The sequence below is a fragment of the Trachemys scripta genome, chromosome 22 (genome assembly GCF_013100865.1).
Source record: "Trachemys scripta elegans isolate TJP31775 chromosome 22, CAS_Tse_1.0, whole genome shotgun sequence".
In the NCBI taxonomy this organism is placed as follows: domain Eukaryota; kingdom Metazoa; phylum Chordata; order Testudines; family Emydidae; genus Trachemys; species Trachemys scripta.
The window spans coordinates 3,448,643-3,454,823 of record NC_048319.1 but is presented as its reverse complement, the minus strand read 5'-3'; positions in this window follow the sequence as shown (position 1 = coordinate 3,454,823).

Genomic DNA, 6,181 nt, shown 5'->3' with positions numbered 1-6,181 from the left:
TGGGAACCTTTGTCCTGGGTCAAAAAGCAGAATGGGGGAGTGTGTTCGGGTAAATTAAGAACTGCCAGAGCTGATCCGTCCCGTGTAAAGGTCTGGGTAACGCTTCCACATCCCTCTCCCTGCTAGGGCCCCTTGCTTGTCTGTCTCTGCCAAGTAGCAGAAGTGCTAACCTGTGTTCCTGGCTCGGCCAGAGATTTCCAGGCCAGTTCTGCAGCACTGAGGGGTGTGGAGAAAGGACTGAACGGGCTGAGGCCTGGCCCTGCCCAGTGCTAAAACTCACCTGAGCGGGCGTGGCGGTCTCTGCCACACCTAGCCCTGCAGCAGCAGACCCTCGGGATTGAGGAGCGGAGTCGTGGGGGCAACCCTGGCCTGGGCCAGTCGCGGGGCGTAGAATTACAGTGCGTTGGAAGAGAGGGAGGGTAGCAGAGAGGGCTGACGCTCATACACTAGTCCCAGAGCTGCCCTGGGGCTCCTGTCTACCTTCTGCAGAAACCGGGAAGTGAACAATGGTGAGTGCTGGTCCCTTCCCTACCATGGGGGAATATCAGTCGCGGTGAAGTAGGGAAGGGACTGCTGTGCATGGGGGGGAGGAGGGAGAGAGCGGAGGCCAGAGGTGGTGATATTGTCCCTGGGCTGCAGCACACGAGGAGTGGGATTCCCCCCCTCGGCTGGCCCATTAGGGATGACTGACCTGCTTTGCTTTGCAAACTCAGCAGCACTGAGCAAGTGGAGAGGAAGCAGCGGGGTTGGGCTTCCCCCGGCACTGCTCCTGGGGCCGGTCTCTGCTGCGTCCAGCAAGGCAGAAAGCTCACTGGAGCGGTGCTTAAACTTCACTGCTTATTAATTGCAATTTATCAAGGCGGTTAGACAGACGGGCAGAGCGTGTGCTGTGGCTGAGGGGAAGCTCCACCCGTTCAGCTGGGGCCTCCACATCGCCTCTGGCTGGACTTGCTGCAGTACTTTGGAAGTGAACTCGGCACAGGTGGCGCCCCCTCCAGGAGAGCGGCATTAGAGCGGGGCAGGAGGAGAGGACCCATGGCCTGGCCAATCTAGGGTCCCTGGGCCGTCTACTCTAGCCCCGTGTCTGGCAGTGGCCAACACTGTGCGCGTGTGTCCATCCAATGACTTGGGCCCTTGAGTTGTCCTGATCACCCGTGTGGGTTCTGGTAGCCCTAAGCTGTCACTTTCAGCCATGGGACCTCTGCCGTTCAACAGCTGAGTGTCGCCTCTTCCTGCCAGAAGATGAATGTGACGGGTTGGATCACAGAAACCCCCGTGGGAGCTGCCACCTGATGTGCCCAGACTACTTCGACCCCTGCTTTCCCTGCCAGCTCAGGACTCCAGCACCCTGTCTTGCTGAGCCAGACACGCCCGTCTGCTCCAACAAACACCCAAAGCTGCAGGTTTACCTGAAAGCAGCTCACAGAAGTGTTCCTGTCTTTAACGCTCAGCTACCCAACTCCCAATGGGGTCTAAACCCAAATAAATCTGTTTTACCCTGTATAAAGCTTATACAGGGTAAACTCAGAAATTATTCGCCCTCTATAATGCTGACAGAGAGATATGCATGGCTGTTTGCTCCCCCAGGTATTAATACATACTCTGAGTTAATAAGTAAAAAGTGATTTTATTAAATACAGAAAGTAGGATTTAAGTGGTTCCAAGTAATAACAGACAGAACAAAGTAAGTCACCAAGCAAAATAAAATGCGCAACTCTATGTCTAATCAAACTGAATACAGATAAGATTCTCACCAGTTCCAGAATGTTCCCTTCTACAGACTAATCTCCTTTTAGCCTGGGTCCAGCAATCATTCACACCCCTTGCACACTGTCCTTTGTTCCAATTTCTTTCAAGTATCCTTGGGGGTGGAGAGGCTCTCTCTTTAGCCAGCTGAAGACAAAAGGGAGAGGTCTCCCTGGGGGTTAAATAGACTTTCTCTTGTGGGTGGAGACCCCCTCCTCACTCCTATGCAAAGTCCAGCTCCGAGATGGAGTTTAGGAGTCCCCTGGGCAAGTCACATGTCCACACGTGACTCACAGTTTTTACAGGTAGCGTCCATTATTTACATGCTACCTTGAACGTCCTCAAGGAGTCTTCTTATGTGGATTGGAGCATTCCAAGATCCATTGTCCTTTGCGTGTTTCTTGATTAGGTCCTTAATTTCAACATTCCTTTCTCCAGGAACTGACCAAATGCTCTACTAAGGTTATCTAGAAATCAAGCCAGTACACAGCCAACATTCATAACTTTGAATACAAAAATGATCCATGCATACAAATAGGATTAATACATTCAGTAGATCATAACCTTTGAGCTATGTTACATGGCATATGTAGCATAAAACACATTCTAAGCATATTTCCAGAAAGCCTTATGGGAGGTACTGTCCCAGTGCAGACACCCTATTCACGGGTGAGCTGGGCTGCTACCGCCACCTCTCTTCAGGGCTGGGGGTGGGTGAGAGTAGCAATGCCTCCTGGGAACTGCATCACAAACAGCTCTAGAAGCAGGCTCAGAAACCCCACTCCTGCGAGCTTCTTGCTTCTCCGTCGCATGCCTTGCACTATGGGCCTGACGTCCATTGCCCCAGCTGCTCTAGGCAGCCGCTGCCCCTCATGGGCTGCAGTTTGGCTTGGCTAGCTGGGATCTGGCCTCGAGTCCTGGCCTCCCACACTTGATCCTGCACCCAGTGCTTCCTGCCTCTCTGTTCCAGAGGCAGGTGGGGGCCTGGGGCGCTGCTGACGGGATGGGAGATGGGCTTCTTTGCTGTGGCAGGTGCTTGTTTTGCTGGGGCCTGCCCCTGGCTCTCAGCTGTGCTTCTGGGCCAGGTGGCAGTGAGTAGCTGCACCATGGCGGGGAAGAGGCTGGGTGTGAGAAATGTCGTTGCTGGGGGAGATCAGTGGAGTCACCGTAGCCTGTCTGCTTCCCCAGCGCGGAGCCAGTCAGCCCCGGCTCCACCCTGTTTGCTGCTTAACTAACACAATGAACTGCGTCTCGGGGAGAGCGTCCGCCCTGGCTGGTTGAAAGAGCCGTGCTCTGACTGCACAGCCATGGCCCATCCTACGCTGTGTAACCAGAACACCCTGTGATGCCTGGAGCAGGGAGCTGGGCCCAGCGCCGTGCACCAGGGCACAATGCCGCTCGGTCTGGGGGCCCTTTCAAATGGGGGGTGGGGGGGAAACTGCCACTTTTGCTCCCCCGGGGCAGCCCTGCAGGCCAGTAACCGCCCCATTCGTTTCCCCGTTGCTGTTCAAACTTGGCTGCCTGGCCCTGTCGTGACTCAGGTATTTCTCCACTGGCTATTTGATCCTTAACTAACGTTCAGTAAAGCACAGGGACAGCACCCCAGCCCTGCTCTATCCCCTGCGCTCCGGGCTCCCATGTCTCCTCAGCCTGGCAGTTACTTATTGACCCCCCCTGGCCCCCATCATTCCTGGGCCCGTCCCCAGAATCCTCCCAAAGCCGAAAGCACAAGAGCCTAGTCCTGGCCCCCCTATCTCCCAACTCTGCTGATGCCCGTCAGTCCCAGCCCATATATCTCCTGCCCCCACTCTCCCGCCCCCACTCTGCGACTGCCCCTGGGTCCTTGCATCCTCTCCTATGCCAGGCTGCCAAACCCCATGGAGGATCAGAGGCACAGACACGCCCCAGAGACTGGAATGAAAGCGACAAATTCATTTCATTTCTGATCTAAATGTGGGAGAGCCTGCCCTGCCCTGCCCTGCCCTGCCCTGCCCTGCCCTCCCACCCGCCCACACCCCTTTTGCTCCCTGCCTCCCCAGGCAGGAGTCCAGTCCCAGCGCCGGCAGCTGCTCCGGCTGGGCTCTTGGCCAGACCGAGCAGCTCAGACGCCCTGCGGGCCGGGAGCCCACACCCGGCTGCATGTGTGTGCGCCAGGCTCCTTCCGTGACCTTTACCCGCATCATCGCTGGCAATCCTGGGAGCTGCTGGGATGCTTGGGCCCAGTCCCGGGGCAGCAAGCGGCAAAGCCACCAGGACGGAGACCCAGCACCGAGGGGCACTTAGTGACGGGGCCCAGGGAGGGAGGGTGAGGAGCCAGCAGGAGGAAAGGGAGCAGGGCCAGACCTGGAGTCTGCAGGGCGATAGGGGCTGGCTGCTTTCTGCCCCATCCCCCGGGTCTCCCCCAGCCCTTCCTTGGGAACCATCAATTCTGGGGGCTGCCGTCCCTCCCGGTGAGCTGGGCTGGGGAGACTGGATCCAGGAGGGAGGAGGGCGGGCTGGGGAAGGGCCATGGACAGGGAGGCCCAAAGCAGCTGTAGCCCATGGGTCATTCCCAGCGCCCCCTCCCCAGCTCAGATCAGCTCTGCCGCCTTGGGAGCCTCCACCGTGTCAGCTGGACTGGGGGCTCTGCCCCCCTTCCCAGGTAGCTCTGGGGAGCGGTGGGGCAGGGAGCGCCAGGGCCTACGCAGGGGGCTCCCCGGCCGGGCAGAGAGAGGCTTTTCTGTTAGTTCCCCAAGGCTGATTGGTGGAGAAGTTGCTCAGTGTCAGAGGCTCTTCTGCAAACACCTGGCCCACCCCATGTCAGCAACAACGGGGCCCCTTGGCTCCCAGCCTTTCAGGGACCCTTAGGAACGGGGCTGGCAAAGCCCTGTTAGCTCTTTGTAGTCCAGCCATACCAGGAATCTCCTTGTGTTACATTCAGCAGGGCCTCATCTGGGATCAAGGGACGGGGGCTTCCCTGGAGTCGCTTTCACAGCCTGAGCGATCACCATCTTCCTGGTACCCAGCCCAGCAGCCCGCAGCCCCAGCAGGCTTTTCAGATGGGTTCTGGATGCTACCCAGGGGGCATTGCTGATCGGAACGGTCCCTGGTGGATAACAGCGAGTACTGGTGGGTATTTCTGGGCCAGGGTGGGTACTGATCGGAACGGTCCCTGGTGGATAACAGCGAGTACTCATGGGTATTTCTGGGCCAGGGTGAGTACTGATCGGAACGGTCCCTGGTGGATAACAGTGAGTACTGGTGGGTATTTCTGGGCCAGGGTGGGTACTGATCGGAACGGTCCCTGGTGGATAACAGCGAGTACTCATGGGTATTTCTGGGCCAGGGTGAGTACTGATCGGAACGGTCCCTGGTGGATAACAGTGAGTACTGGTGGGTATTTCTGGGCCAGGATGGGTACTGATCGGAACGGTACCTGGTGGATAACAGCGAGTACTCATGGGTATTTCTGGGCCAGGGTGGGTACCAATGGATGCTGGTGGGATTAATACCCAGTGGGTAGAGTACTGATGGGTGGTGTTATTGGTGGGATACAGAACTGGTGGGCAGTGGGGGGTACTGGTGGGTATCTGGGGTAACAGTGGATGTGTTACCCTGTGGGCATTTCAGGACTGGAGTTCTCACCACCCTGACTCTCCGGTCGTTCCCAAAAGGTCTTTGCGCTTCCAGACACACTCTCCCCTGAAGGGCCTGGGGCTGCTCCTTCCCTTTCTAGGGTCCCCCTCGTCCCTGCCCCATGAGTGATCCTCGTTCATTAACCCCTTCACTGCTGCAGGCCGGGCCATCCCACAGTGCCATCTGCCAGGAGGCTCCCGTTCCCTCCGGACGATCTACCCCGAGGAACCGCTGCTGGGGCACAGGGACAGCCGGGGAGCAGCAAAGGGGTTAACGAGAACGAAGGGGTTAGGAAATTCCCCTGCTGCCCCCACCCAATTAGAGCCCGCGATCATTCCTGTCACCCAACGAAGTGGTGGCTGGGCCGTAATCCTGGCAACTTAACAGGGCTTTGCACCAGCCCGGGAAGTGCCCCTGGGACCTAACTCTTCAGGGGCCTAATTCTCAGCAGTCCCACTTGGGGGGCAGGTGCCCAAATCTGTATTGGCAGCAACGCTGGCAGCGGCAGGCCCCCTGAGTTGGGGTGTGAGTGGCAGTGGGACCAAGGCCTGGACCCTGGGTGTGGATTCCAGCCAGCGCTGTGCTGACGGCCCTCGGATCACATGGGCAGCTTCTCCCACCCTGCCCTGCCGGTGACGGGGGACGGCAGATGCCACCCTTGGCCCTCCGAGGCCTTGGCATCTGCACCGAGACAATGGGATGGGGGCCAGATCACTGCAGTGAAGGGCTTGAGAGCTACACAGGGACAGGGCCACCGAGAGCGGGTTCGGGCCCCGGTGAAAAAAATTTTTCAGGCCCTGCAGCAAGGGCGGACTGACTA